Genomic DNA, 14,818 nt, shown 5'->3' with positions numbered 1-14,818 from the left:
GCGGTTCCGCCGCCCCCGTCCGGGCCTCGGCTCTCGCTCGCTAGACCCGCCCCCGGCGTGCCCGGGCCTCCGTCGCCTCTCTCGGCGCCGCCGCCGTCGCCCCGAGCGGCGGCCGCTCCCCCGGGGTTGTCGCCGGACGGGGCAGCGTCGCCCGCCGGAGGGAGCGGCAGGTTGGGCACCGTCGGAGGCACGAGGCTGAAGAGGTATTGGTCGGCGGCGGCCTGGCTGGGGTCGAACTCGAAGGAGGGGTCGTAAACGTTCTCGTACGTGAGGTCGTCGTCGGGGTCGTCGTTGGGGTCGTCGTCGGGGTCGTCGTCGCGACGGGAATCCGTGGGGGCGGCCGCCGGAGGACCGGTGCCGTGGCCCTCCGCCTGGGAGTCGCTCGCCGGTCCCCCCGGCGACGCTGGTCCGTTGTCGCCGGCGCTGTCTAGGGGGGTGGGGGGGAGGTAACGGTGGTTCACGCGTGAGACCCCGAGTGTACACATGCTCACACGTGTGTGTACCTGTGGTGCTTGTGGGGAGCGGTGCTGTAGCGGTTAGCGCGCTGCGCTATGAACCTGGCGACCCGAGGTTGATTCCCGCTCACGAACGACACGAGTGACGATTAACTGAACCGGTCCTGAGCCTTCCCTAGGTCGACTCAGCCTCAGATGAGTACGTGGGGTGATGTGTAAACATCGCCACTAGGGAGACAAAGGCCATCGGGCGTGGTGATGGCTACCCGCCCCCTCGTGTGCCATGCCGGCCTTCATAGGTGCTCGCTAACAGCACTTGCCCCAACAGCCTGTTACGGCTATATGGGGGATCTTTGTTCTTTTGTATGTTTCTACAGCTGGTGCATCTGCCAGTCATCTCAGTCAGCCAGCCCATGGCACCTGCTGGGTTTGTCCCGTGACCTCCTGTCAGCGAGCCTTTGACACTTCACATGGCCTCAAAGTGCACCTTGCCTGGCACAGGCGCCGTGGTGACATCACCGTCACTTAGTGCCAAAATGGCGGGTATTGGTGTAGTGTATTAACGGGCACAACACGGGGCTGGAGAAGAGATTTTCTCGGAGGATGTGGAGCCGAACGGTGTCAAGATCGGCCTCTGTAGAGGAGGAGGCTCATGAAGGATGCTACTGAGCAATACCAGGCTAGGTGTACGTTGAGGCTACTGGGCGTAGTTGGAGGCAGTTGCCCTCCAGCAACAACGAGCAGACAACAACGAGCAGAGATAAAATGCAGCAAGTTGGCACAGTAGGGGGCAAAGGTAGTGCATCGGCTGTGACGTCAGCGTTTTCCCATACCTGGAGATTCTTGCTCCAGCTGTGACGGTGGAGTCGGTAACGCGGCCACAGCTGTTGTGGGGAAAGAAAGAAGAAAAATAAACACAACTGTGAAAGGGTTGCCTTGAAATTATCAACAAAGCCAGTGATTAAATTTATTTAAATTTATTTTATTTTATACCTACGTGACTTTACCGAAAGAACCACAGAGTGAAGCCATGCTGTCACAAGAAACTCCTTTTCGCACTGACACATCCGAGCCGAGCCGTGCCAGCTATGCTCTGCTCGCTTCGCGGGACATCTGAATCTAGCTTGGGGCCAAGCAGGGCCAGAGCTCACACCTCTGTGACATCAGGCATCACGCGGCGAGGATGCGGCATTGCCGATGATCACTAACTCAAGCGAGGGCTGTACGACTGATAGCAGAAGGGGCTAGAGAGTTCCTGATGATCACTAACTGGAGCGAGGGCTGTACGACTGATAGCAGAAGGGGCTAGAGAGTTCCTGATGATCACTAACTGGAGCGAGGGCTGTATGACTGATAGCAGAAGGGGCTAGAGAGTTCCTGATGATCACTAACTGGAGCGAGGGCTGTACGACTGATAGCAGAAGGGGCTAGAGAGTTCCTGATGATCACTAACTGGAGCGAGGGCTGTACGACTGATAGTAGAAGGGGCTAGAGAGTTGCTGATTATCACCAACTGGAGCGAGGGCTGTTCGACTGATAGTAGAAGGGGCTAGAGAGTTGCCGATGATCACTAACTGGAGCGAGAGCTGTATGACTGATAGTAGAAGGGGCTAGAGAGTTGCTGATGATCACTAACTGGAGCGAGAGCTGTACGACTGATAGTAGAAGGGGCTAGAGAGTTGCTGATGATCACCAACTGGAGCGAGGGCTGTACGACTGATAGTAGAAGGGGCTAGAGAGTTGCTGATGATCACTAACTGAAGCGAGGGGGCTGTACGACTGATAGTAGAAGAGGCTAGAGAGTTGCCGATGATCACTGACTGGAGCGAGGGCTGTACGACTGATAGTAGAAGGGGCTAGAGAGTTGCCGATGATCACTAACTGAAGCGAGGGCTGTATGACTGATAGTAGAAGGGGCTAGAGAGTTGCTGATGATCACTAACTGAAGCGAGGGCTGTATGACTGATAGTAGAAGGGGCTAGAGAGTTGCTGATGATCACTAACTGAAGCGAGGGCTGTATGACTGATAGTAGAAGGGGCTAGAGAGTTGCTGATGATCACTAACTGAAGCGAGGGCTGTATGACTGATAGTAGAAGGGGCTAGAGAGTTGCCGATGATCACTAACTGGAGCGAGGGCTGTATGACTGATAGTAGAAGGGGATAGAGAGTTGCTGATGATCACTAACTGAAGCGAGGGCTGTATGACTGATAGTAGAAGGGGCTAGAGAGTTGCCGATGATCACTAACTGGAGCGAGGGCTGTACGACTGATAGTAGAAGGGGCTGGAGAGTTGCCGATGATCACTAACTGAAGCGAGGGCTGTATGACTGATAGTAGAAGGGGCTAGCGAGTTGCCGATGATCACTAACTGAAGCGAGGGCTGTATGACTGATAGTAGAAGGGGCTAGAGAGTTGCTGATGATCAATAACTGAAGCGAGGGCTGTATGACTGATAGTAGAAGGGGCTAGAGAGTTGCTGATGATCAATAACTGAAGTGAGGGCTGTACGACTGATAGCAGAAGGGGCTAGAGAGTTGCTGATGATCACTAACTGAAGCGAGGGCTGTACGACTGATAGTAGAAGGGGTTAGAGAGTTGCCGATGATCACTAACTGAAGCGAGGGCTGTATGACTGATAGTAGAAGGGGCTAGAGAGTTGCGGATGATCACTAACTGAAGCGAGGGCTGTACGACTGATAGTAGAAGGGGCTATAGAGTTGCTGATGATCAATAACTGAAGCGAGGGCTGTACGACTGATAGTAGAAGGGGCTAGAGAGTTGCCGATGATCACTAACTAGAGCGAGGGCTGTACGACTGATAGTAGAAGGGGCTAGAGAGTTGCTGATGATCACTAACTGAAGCGAGGGCTGTACGACTGATAGTAGAAGGGGCTAGAGAGTTGCTGATGATCGCTAACTAGAGCGAGGGCTGGACGACTGATAGTAGAAGAGGCTAGAGAGTTGCTGATGATCACTAACTGCAGCGAGGCCTGTATGACTGATAGCAGAAGGGGCTAGAGAGTTGCTGATGATCGCTAACTGGAGCGAGGGCTGTTCGACTGATAGTAGAAGAGGCTAGAGAGTTGCCGATGATCGCTAACTGAAGCGAGGGCTGTACGACTGATAGCAGAAGGGGCTAGAGAGTTGCCGATGATCGCTAACTGGAGCGAGGGCTGTATGACTGATTGTAGAAGGGGCTAGAGAGTTGCTGATGATCACTGACTGGAGCGAGGGCTGTACGACTGATAGTAGAAGGGGCTAGAGAGTTGCCGATGATCACTAACTGAAGCGAGGGCTGTATGACTGATAGTAGAAGGGGCTAGAGAGTTGCTGATGATCACTAACTGAAGTGAGGGCTGTACGACTGATAGTAGAAGGGGCTAGAGAGTTGCTGATGATCACTAACTGAAGTGAGGGCTGTACGACTGATAGCAGAAGGGGCTAGAGAGTTGCTGATGATCACTAACTGAAGTGAGGGCTGTACGACTGATAGTAGAAGGGGCTAGAGAGTTGCTGATGATCACTAACTGAAGCGAAGGCTGTACGACTGATAGTAGAAGGGGCTAGAGAGTTGCTGATGATCACTAACTGGAGCGAAGGCTGTGCGACTGATAGTAGAAGGGGCTAGAGAGTTGCCGATGATCACTAACTGGAGCGAAGGCTGTACGACTGATAGCAGAAGGGGCTAGAGAGTTGCCGATGATCACTAACTGGAGCGAAGGCTGTACGACTGATAGTAGAAGAGGCTAGAGAGTTGCCGATGATCGCTAACTGGAGCGAGGGCTGTACGACTGATAGCAGAAGGGGCTAGAGAGTTGCCGATGATCACTAACTGAAGCGAGGGCTGTACGACTGATAGTAGAAGGGGCTAGAGAGTTGCTGATGATCACTAACTGAAGCGAGGGCTGTACGACTGATAGCAGAAGGGGCTAGAGAGTTGCCGATGATCGCTAACTGGAGCGAGGGCTGTACGACTGATAGCAGAAGGGGCTAGAGAGTTGCCGATGATCGCTAACTGGAGCGAGGGCTGTACGACTGATAGCAGAAGGGGCTAGAGAGTTGCTGATGATCACTAACTGAAGCGAGGCCTGTACGACTGATAGTAGAAGGGGCTAGAGAGTTGCTGATGATCGCTAACTGGAGCGAGGGCTGTACGACTGATAGCAGAAGGGGCTAGAGAGTTGCCGATGATCGCTAACTGAAGCGAGGGCTGTACGACTGATAGCAGAAGGGGCTAGAGAGTTGCTGATGATCACTAACTGAAGCGAGGGCTGTACGACTGATAGTAGAAGGGGCTAGAGAGTTGCTGATGATCACCAACTGAAGCGAGGGCTGTACGACTGATAGTAGAAGGGGCTAGAGAGTTGCTGATGATCGCTAACTGAAGCGAGGGCTGTATGACTGATAGTAGAAGGGGCTAGAGAGTTCCCGATGATCACTAACTGAAGCGAGGGCTGTACGACTGATAGTAGAAGGGGCTACAGAGTTGCTGATGATCACTAACTGAAGCGAGGGCTGTACGACTGATAGCAGAAGGGGCTAGAGAGTTCCTGATGATCACTAACTGGAGCGAGGGCTGTACGACTGATAGCAGAAGGGGCTAGAGAGTTCCTGATGATCACTAACTGAAGCGAGGGCTGTACGACTGATAGTAGAAGAGGCTAGAGAGTTCCTGATGATCACTAACTGAAGCGAGGGCTGTACGACTGATAGTAGAAGGGGCTAGAGAGTTCCTGATGATCACTAACTGAAGCGAGGGCTGTACGACTGATAGCAGAAGGGGCTAGAGAGTTGCCGATGATCACTAACTGAAGCGAGGGCTGTACGACTGATAGTAGAAGGGGCTAGAGAGTTCCTGATGATCACTAACTGAAGCGAGGGCTGTACGACTGATAGCAGAAGGGGCTAGAGAGTTGCTGATGATCACTAACTGAAGCGAGGGGGCTGTACGACTGATAGCAGAAGGGGCTAGAGAGTTGTGGATGATCACTAACTGGAACGAGGGGGCTGTACGACTGATAGCAGAAGGGGCTAGAGAGTTGCTGATGATCGCTAACTGAAGCGAGGGCTGTACGACTGATAGCAGAAGGGGCTAGAGAGTTGCTGATGATCACTAACTGGAACGAGGGGGCTGTACGACTGATAGCAGAAGGGGCTAGAGAGTTGCCGATGATCACTAACTGAAGCGAGGGCTGTATGACTGATAGTAGAAGGGGCTAGCGAGTTGCCGATGATCACTAACTGAAGCGAGGGCTGTATGACTGATAGTAGAAGGGGCTAGAGAGTTGCTGATGATCAATAACTGAAGCGAGGGCTGTATGACTGATAGTAGAAGGGGCTAGAGAGTTGCTGATGATCAATAACTGAAGTGAGGGCTGTACGACTGATAGCAGAAGGGGCTAGAGAGTTGCTGATGATCACTAACTGAAGCGAGGGCTGTACGACTGATAGTAGAAGGGGTTAGAGAGTTGCCGATGATCACTAACTGAAGCGAGGGCTGTATGACTGATAGTAGAAGGGGCTAGAGAGTTGCGGATGATCACTAACTGAAGCGAGGGCTGTACGACTGATAGTAGAAGGGGCTATAGAGTTGCTGATGATCAATAACTGAAGCGAGGGCTGTACGACTGATAGTAGAAGGGGCTAGAGAGTTGCCGATGATCACTAACTAGAGCGAGGGCTGTACGACTGATAGTAGAAGGGGCTAGAGAGTTGCTGATGATCACTAACTGAAGCGAGGGCTGTACGACTGATAGTAGAAGGGGCTAGAGAGTTGCTGATGATCGCTAACTAGAGCGAGGGCTGGACGACTGATAGTAGAAGAGGCTAGAGAGTTGCTGATGATCACTAACTGCAGCGAGGCCTGTATGACTGATAGCAGAAGGGGCTAGAGAGTTGCTGATGATCGCTAACTGGAGCGAGGGCTGTTCGACTGATAGTAGAAGAGGCTAGAGAGTTGCCGATGATCGCTAACTGAAGCGAGGGCTGTACGACTGATAGCAGAAGGGGCTAGAGAGTTGCCGATGATCGCTAACTGGAGCGAGGGCTGTATGACTGATTGTAGAAGGGGCTAGAGAGTTGCTGATGATCACTGACTGGAGCGAGGGCTGTACGACTGATAGTAGAAGGGGCTAGAGAGTTGCCGATGATCACTAACTGAAGCGAGGGCTGTATGACTGATAGTAGAAGGGGCTAGAGAGTTGCTGATGATCACTAACTGAAGTGAGGGCTGTACGACTGATAGTAGAAGGGGCTAGAGAGTTGCTGATGATCACTAACTGAAGTGAGGGCTGTACGACTGATAGCAGAAGGGGCTAGAGAGTTGCTGATGATCACTAACTGAAGTGAGGGCTGTACGACTGATAGTAGAAGGGGCTAGAGAGTTGCTGATGATCACTAACTGAAGCGAAGGCTGTACGACTGATAGTAGAAGGGGCTAGAGAGTTGCTGATGATCACTAACTGGAGCGAAGGCTGTGCGACTGATAGTAGAAGGGGCTAGAGAGTTGCCGATGATCACTAACTGGAGCGAAGGCTGTACGACTGATAGCAGAAGGGGCTAGAGAGTTGCCGATGATCACTAACTGGAGCGAAGGCTGTACGACTGATAGTAGAAGAGGCTAGAGAGTTGCCGATGATCGCTAACTGGAGCGAGGGCTGTACGACTGATAGCAGAAGGGGCTAGAGAGTTGCCGATGATCACTAACTGAAGCGAGGGCTGTACGACTGATAGTAGAAGGGGCTAGAGAGTTGCTGATGATCACTAACTGAAGCGAGGGCTGTACGACTGATAGCAGAAGGGGCTAGAGAGTTGCCGATGATCGCTAACTGGAGCGAGGGCTGTACGACTGATAGCAGAAGGGGCTAGAGAGTTGCCGATGATCGCTAACTGGAGCGAGGGCTGTACGACTGATAGCAGAAGGGGCTAGAGAGTTGCTGATGATCACTAACTGAAGCGAGGCCTGTACGACTGATAGTAGAAGGGGCTAGAGAGTTGCTGATGATCGCTAACTGGAGCGAGGGCTGTACGACTGATAGCAGAAGGGGCTAGAGAGTTGCCGATGATCGCTAACTGAAGCGAGGGCTGTACGACTGATAGCAGAAGGGGCTAGAGAGTTGCTGATGATCACTAACTGAAGCGAGGGCTGTACGACTGATAGTAGAAGGGGCTAGAGAGTTGCTGATGATCACCAACTGAAGCGAGGGCTGTACGACTGATAGTAGAAGGGGCTAGAGAGTTGCTGATGATCGCTAACTGAAGCGAGGGCTGTATGACTGATAGTAGAAGGGGCTAGAGAGTTCCCGATGATCACTAACTGAAGCGAGGGCTGTACGACTGATAGTAGAAGGGGCTACAGAGTTGCTGATGATCACTAACTGAAGCGAGGGCTGTACGACTGATAGCAGAAGGGGCTAGAGAGTTCCTGATGATCACTAACTGAAGCGAGGGCTGTACGACTGATAGTAGAAGAGGCTAGAGAGTTCCTGATGATCACTAACTGAAGCGAGGGCTGTACGACTGATAGTAGAAGGGGCTAGAGAGTTCCTGATGGTCACTAACTGAAGCGAGGGCTGTACGACTGATAGCAGAAGGGGCTAGAGAGTTGCCGATGATCACTAACTGAAGCGAGGGCTGTACGACTGATAGTAGAAGGGGCTAGAGAGTTCCTGATGATCACTAACTGAAGCGAGGGCTGTACGACTGATAGCAGAAGGGGCTAGAGAGTTGCTGATGATCACTAACTGAAGCGAGGGGGCTGTACGACTGATAGCAGAAGGGGCTAGAGAGTTGTGGATGATCACTAACTGGAACGAGGGGGCTGTACGACTGATAGCAGAAGGGGCTAGAGAGTTGCTGATGATCGCTAACTGAAGCGAGGGCTGTACGACTGATAGCAGAAGGGGCTAGAGAGTTGCTGATGATCACTAACTGGAACGAGGGGGCTGTACGACTGATAGCAGAAGGGGCTAGAGAGTTGCTGATGATCACTAACTGCAGCGAGGGCTGTACGACTGATAGTAGAAGGGGCTAGAGAGTTGCCGATGATCACTAACTGAAGCGAGGGCTGTACGACTGATAGTAGAAGGGGCTAGAGAGTTGCTGATGATCACTAACTGAAGCGAGGGCTGTACGACTGATAGCAGAAGGGGCTAGAGAGTTGCCGATGATCGCTAACTGGAGCGAGGGCTGTACGACTGATAGCAGAAGGGGCTAGAGAGTTGCCGATGATCGCTAACTGGAGCGAGGGCTGTACGACTGATAGCAGAAGGGGCTAGAGAGTTGCTGATGATCACTAACTGAAGCGAGGCCTGTACGACTGATAGTAGAAGGGGCTAGAGAGTTGCTGATGATCGCTAACTGGAGCGAGGGCTGTACGACTGATAGCAGAAGGGGCTAGAGAGTTGCCGATGATCGCTAACCGAAGCGAGGGCTGTACGACTGATAGCAGAAGGGGCTAGAGAGTTGCTGATGATCACTAACTGAAGCGAGGGCTGTACGACTGATAGTAGAAGGGGCTAGAGAGTTGCTGATGATCACCAACTGAAGCGAGGGCTGTACGACTGATAGTAGAAGGGGCTAGAGAGTTGCTGATGATCGCTAACTGAAGCGAGGGCTGTATGACTGATAGTAGAAGGGGCTAGAGAGTTGCCGATGATCACTAACTGAAGCGAGGGCTGTACGACTGATAGTAGAAGGGGCTACAGAGTTGCTGATGATCACTAACTGAAGCGAGGGCTGTACGACTGATAGCAGAAGGGGCTAGAGAGTTCCTGATGATCACTAACTGGAGCGAGGGCTGTACGACTGATAGCAGAAGGGGCTAGAGAGTTCCTGATGATCACTAACTGAAGCGAGGGCTGTACGACTGATAGTAGAAGAGGCTAGAGAGTTCCTGATGATCACTAACTGAAGCGAGGGCTGTACGACTGATAGTAGAAGGGGCTAGAGAGTTCCTGATGATCACTAACTGAAGCGAGGGCTGTACAACTGATAGCAGAAGGGGCTAGAGAGTTGCCGATGATCACTAACTGAAGCGAGGGCTGTACGACTGATAGTAGAAGGGGCTAGAGAGTTGCTGATGATCACTAACTGAAGCGAGGGCTGTACGACTGATAGCAGAAGGGGCTAGAGAGTTGCTGATGATCACTAACTGAAGCGAGGGGGCTGTACGACTGATAGTAGAAGAGGCTAGAGAGTTGCCGATGATCGCTAACTGGAGCGAGGGCTGTACGACTGATAGCAGAAGGGGCTAGAGAGTTGCCGATGATCACTAACTGAAGCGAGGGCTGTACGACTGATAGTAGAAGGGGCTAGAGAGTTGCTGATGATCACTAACTGAAGCGAGGGCTGTACGACTGATAGCAGAAGGGGCTAGAGAGTTGCCGATGATCGCTAACTGGAGCGAGGGCTGTACGACTGATAGCAGAAGGGGCTAGAGAGTTGCCGATGATCGCTAACTGGAGCGAGGGCTGTACGACTGATAGCAGAAGGGGCTAGAGAGTTGCTGATGATCACTAACTGAAGCGAGGCCTGTACGACTGATAGTAGAAGGGGCTAGAGAGTTGCTGATGATCGCTAACTGGAGCGAGGGCTGTACGACTGATAGCAGAAGGGGCTAGAGAGTTGCCGATGATCGCTAACTGAAGCGAGGGCTGTACGACTGATAGCAGAAGGGGCTAGAGAGTTGCTGATGATCACTAACTGAAGCGAGGGCTGTACGACTGATAGTAGAAGGGGCTAGAGAGTTGCTGATGATCACCAACTGAAGCGAGGGCTGTACGACTGATAGTAGAAGGGGCTAGAGAGTTGCTGATGATCGCTAACTGAAGCGAGGGCTGTATGACTGATAGTAGAAGGGGCTAGAGAGTTCCCGATGATCACTAACTGAAGCGAGGGCTGTACGACTGATAGTAGAAGGGGCTACAGAGTTGCTGATGATCACTAACTGAAGCGAGGGCTGTACGACTGATAGCAGAAGGGGCTAGAGAGTTCCTGATGATCACTAACTGAAGCGAGGGCTGTACGACTGATAGTAGAAGAGGCTAGAGAGTTCCTGATGATCACTAACTGAAGCGAGGGCTGTACGACTGATAGTAGAAGGGGCTAGAGAGTTCCTGATGGTCACTAACTGAAGCGAGGGCTGTACGACTGATAGCAGAAGGGGCTAGAGAGTTGCCGATGATCACTAACTGAAGCGAGGGCTGTACGACTGATAGTAGAAGGGGCTAGAGAGTTCCTGATGATCACTAACTGAAGCGAGGGCTGTACGACTGATAGCAGAAGGGGCTAGAGAGTTGCTGATGATCACTAACTGAAGCGAGGGGGCTGTACGACTGATAGCAGAAGGGGCTAGAGAGTTGTGGATGATCACTAACTGGAACGAGGGGGCTGTACGACTGATAGCAGAAGGGGCTAGAGAGTTGCTGATGATCGCTAACTGAAGCGAGGGCTGTACGACTGATAGCAGAAGGGGCTAGAGAGTTGCTGATGATCACTAACTGGAACGAGGGGGCTGTACGACTGATAGCAGAAGGGGCTAGAGAGTTGCTGATGATCACTAACTGCAGCGAGGGCTGTACGACTGATAGTAGAAGGGGCTAGAGAGTTGCCGATGATCACTAACTGAAGCGAGGGCTGTACGACTGATAGTAGAAGGGGCTAGAGAGTTGCTGATGATCACTAACTGAAGCGAGGGCTGTACGACTGATAGCAGAAGGGGCTAGAGAGTTGCCGATGATCGCTAACTGGAGCGAGGGCTGTACGACTGATAGCAGAAGGGGCTAGAGAGTTGCCGATGATCGCTAACTGGAGCGAGGGCTGTACGACTGATAGCAGAAGGGGCTAGAGAGTTGCTGATGATCACTAACTGAAGCGAGGCCTGTACGACTGATAGTAGAAGGGGCTAGAGAGTTGCTGATGATCGCTAACTGGAGCGAGGGCTGTACGACTGATAGCAGAAGGGGCTAGAGAGTTGCCGATGATCGCTAACCGAAGCGAGGGCTGTACGACTGATAGCAGAAGGGGCTAGAGAGTTGCTGATGATCACTAACTGAAGCGAGGGCTGTACGACTGATAGTAGAAGGGGCTAGAGAGTTGCTGATGATCACCAACTGAAGCGAGGGCTGTACGACTGATAGTAGAAGGGGCTAGAGAGTTGCTGATGATCGCTAACTGAAGCGAGGGCTGTATGACTGATAGTAGAAGGGGCTAGAGAGTTGCCGATGATCACTAACTGAAGCGAGGGCTGTACGACTGATAGTAGAAGGGGCTACAGAGTTGCTGATGATCACTAACTGAAGCGAGGGCTGTACGACTGATAGCAGAAGGGGCTAGAGAGTTCCTGATGATCACTAACTGGAGCGAGGGCTGTACGACTGATAGCAGAAGGGGCTAGAGAGTTCCTGATGATCACTAACTGAAGCGAGGGCTGTACGACTGATAGTAGAAGAGGCTAGAGAGTTCCTGATGATCACTAACTGAAGCGAGGGCTGTACGACTGATAGTAGAAGGGGCTAGAGAGTTCCTGATGATCACTAACTGAAGCGAGGGCTGTACAACTGATAGCAGAAGGGGCTAGAGAGTTGCCGATGATCACTAACTGAAGCGAGGGCTGTACGACTGATAGTAGAAGGGGCTAGAGAGTTCCTGATGATCACTAACTGAAGCGAGGGCTGTACGACTGATAGCAGAAGGGGCTAGAGAGTTGCTGATGATCACTAACTGAAGCGAGGGGGCTGTACGACTGATAGCAGAAGGGGCTAGAGAGTTGCTGATGATCACTAACTGGAACGAGGGGGCTGTACGACTGATAGCAGAAGGGGCTAGAGAGTTGCTGATGATCGCTAACTGAAGCGAGGGCTGTACGACTGATAGCAGAAGGGGCTAGAGAGTTGCTGATGATCACTAACTGGAACGAGGGGGCTGTACGACTGATAGCAGAAGGGGCTAGAGAGTTGCTGATGATCACTAACTGCAGCGAGGGCTGTACGACTGATAGTAGAAGGGGCTAGAGAGTTGCTGATGATCGCTAACTGAAGCGAGGGCTGTACGACTGATAGTAGAAGGGGCTAGAGAGTTGCCGATGATCACTAACTGGAACGAGGGGGCTGTACGACTGATAGCAGAAGGGGCTAGAGAGTTGCTGATGATCACTAACTGGAACGAGGGGGCTGTACGACTGATAGCAGAAGGGGCTAGAGAGTTGCTGATGATCGCTAACTGAAGCGAGGGCTGTACGACTGATAGTAGAAGGGGCTGGAGAGTTGCCGATGATCACTAACTGAAGCGAGGGCTGTACGACTGATAGCAGAAGGGGCTAGAGAGTTGCTGATGATCGCTAACTGAAGCGAGGGCTGTACGACTGATAGTAGAAGGGGCTAGAGAGTTGCCGATGATCACTAACTGAAGCGAGGGCTGTACGACTGATAGTAGAAGGGGCTAGAGAGTTGCTGATGATCGCTAACTGAAGCGAGGGCTGTACGACTGATAGTAGAAGGGGCTAGAAAGTTGCCGATGATCACTAACTGGAGCGAGGGCTGTACGACTGATAGCAGAAGGGGCTAGAGAGTTGCTGATGATCACTAACTAGAGCGAGGGCTGTACGACTGATAGCAGAAGGGGCTAGAGAGTTGCCGATGATCACTAACTGGAGCGAGGGCTGTACGACTGATAGTAGAAGGGGCTAGAGAGTTGCCGATGATCACTAACTGAAGCGAGGGCTGTACGACTGATAGCAGAAGGGGCTAGAGAGTTGCCGATGATCACTAACTGGAGCGAGGGCTGTACGACTGATAGTAGAAGGGGCTAGAGAGTTGCCGATGATCGCTAACTGGAGCGAGGGCTGTACGACTGATAGTAGAAGGGGCTAGAGAGTTGCTGATGATCGCTAACTGGAGCGAGGGCTGTACGACTCCCGAGTAGAAGAGGCTACAGAGTTGCCGATGATCGCCAGCAAGGACGAGACCTTGGTCGCAGACTTCCCCCTCCCAGCCGGGCGGACATTCGCATCGGAAGCGCGTGTCCGTGTTGTGGCAGGTCCCTCCGTTCTGGCACGGGGTGAAGCGTCCACACCAGTCCAGAGCGACTGCGAAGACAAAGGTCACACCGCCCCCCACCAGGTAGCCTCAACAGACTTTCGGGGGCAAGTGCTGTCAGTAGCGAGTAGCAGCGCCTATGAAGGCCGGCACTGTGGCACACACGAGGCGGGTGAAGGGCAGATCTTTGCCTTCTGGCGCGAGGAAGCCACTTGGAGCTGCGCACTCGGTAATCGTCGTCTAGAGCAGCGGTCGGGAACCTATGGCTCGCGAGCCATACATGGCTCTTCCGGTGACGGCATATGGCTCCCAGACAATTTAGAGTTGAAAAAAAAAATCAGTTTGGAACTGATTTTAAAATACTTGTGATATTGTTTAATAATACTGTGTCATTTTAAAGTAAACAGAAATTAGTTTTGAAGATAAATTTCACGGGTCACGCCTGCATGAAGCTCAACCTCACCACGTACGAACCAGACTACAAGGCCATCAGCAAAACCACGCAGCACCAGAAGTCGCATTAAAAGACATATTTAATTTATTATACGTTAAAAATACTATATGGCTCTCAATGCAATATATTTGGCTTTTATGGCTCTCCCAGTCAAAAAGGTTCCCGACCCCTGGTCTAGAGATTGAGAAAAGCTCACTCCTTTAGAATGTAGCGGACCGCGCTAATCGTTGGTGCGGGGCGGAGGGGAAGAACAGCAAACTAAAGACACAAAACGTCTCTGAAGAAAGGAGTTTGTCAATGTAGATCATTTAAAAGTGTATAGCTCCAGTGGCTTCCTAATAACGGTGTAGTGTATAGTAGTGTAGCATTTAGTAGTGTAGTGTGTAGTCGTGAAATGTATAGTGTAAGTGCATAGTGTATTGTATAGTAGTGTAGTGTGTCGTTGCGTATAGTGTAGTAGTGTAAAGTATAGTGTATAGTATAGTAGTATCATGCATAACAGTGTAATGCGTAGCAGTTTGTGTGTATGTTGAACTTCTTTCGCACCGTACGTAGCCAACCGTGCTAATGTGAGGTGCCGGGGGGAAGGACAACAAACTAAACACAACAACAACAAGAAGCCGCTCTAAAGAAGTGAGTTTGTCAATCTAGATGATGATGATGATGATGATTTTAAAGTGACGTAGCTCCAGTAGCGTACTAATATCGGAAGGAAGAACGTTCCAGACGGCCGCAAGAAGCGCATCTGAAAGCGCCGCGCGACGATGCGGCGACTGCCGTCTTTGATTCGACGGCTCAGCCAAAAGCCGCTGCGCAGTGCTGCGAGGATGACCAGAGTCCACGTGGCCTCCTCCTGTGACGTCACCACTCTCTC

Source organism: Lethenteron reissneri, chromosome 63 (assembly GCF_015708825.2).
Source record: "Lethenteron reissneri isolate LAM-NWPU_2019-01 chromosome 63, ASM1570882v1, whole genome shotgun sequence".
Lineage (NCBI taxonomy): Eukaryota > Metazoa > Chordata > Hyperoartia > Petromyzontiformes > Petromyzontidae > Lethenteron > Lethenteron reissneri.
This window is presented reverse-complemented; position numbering follows the sequence as displayed.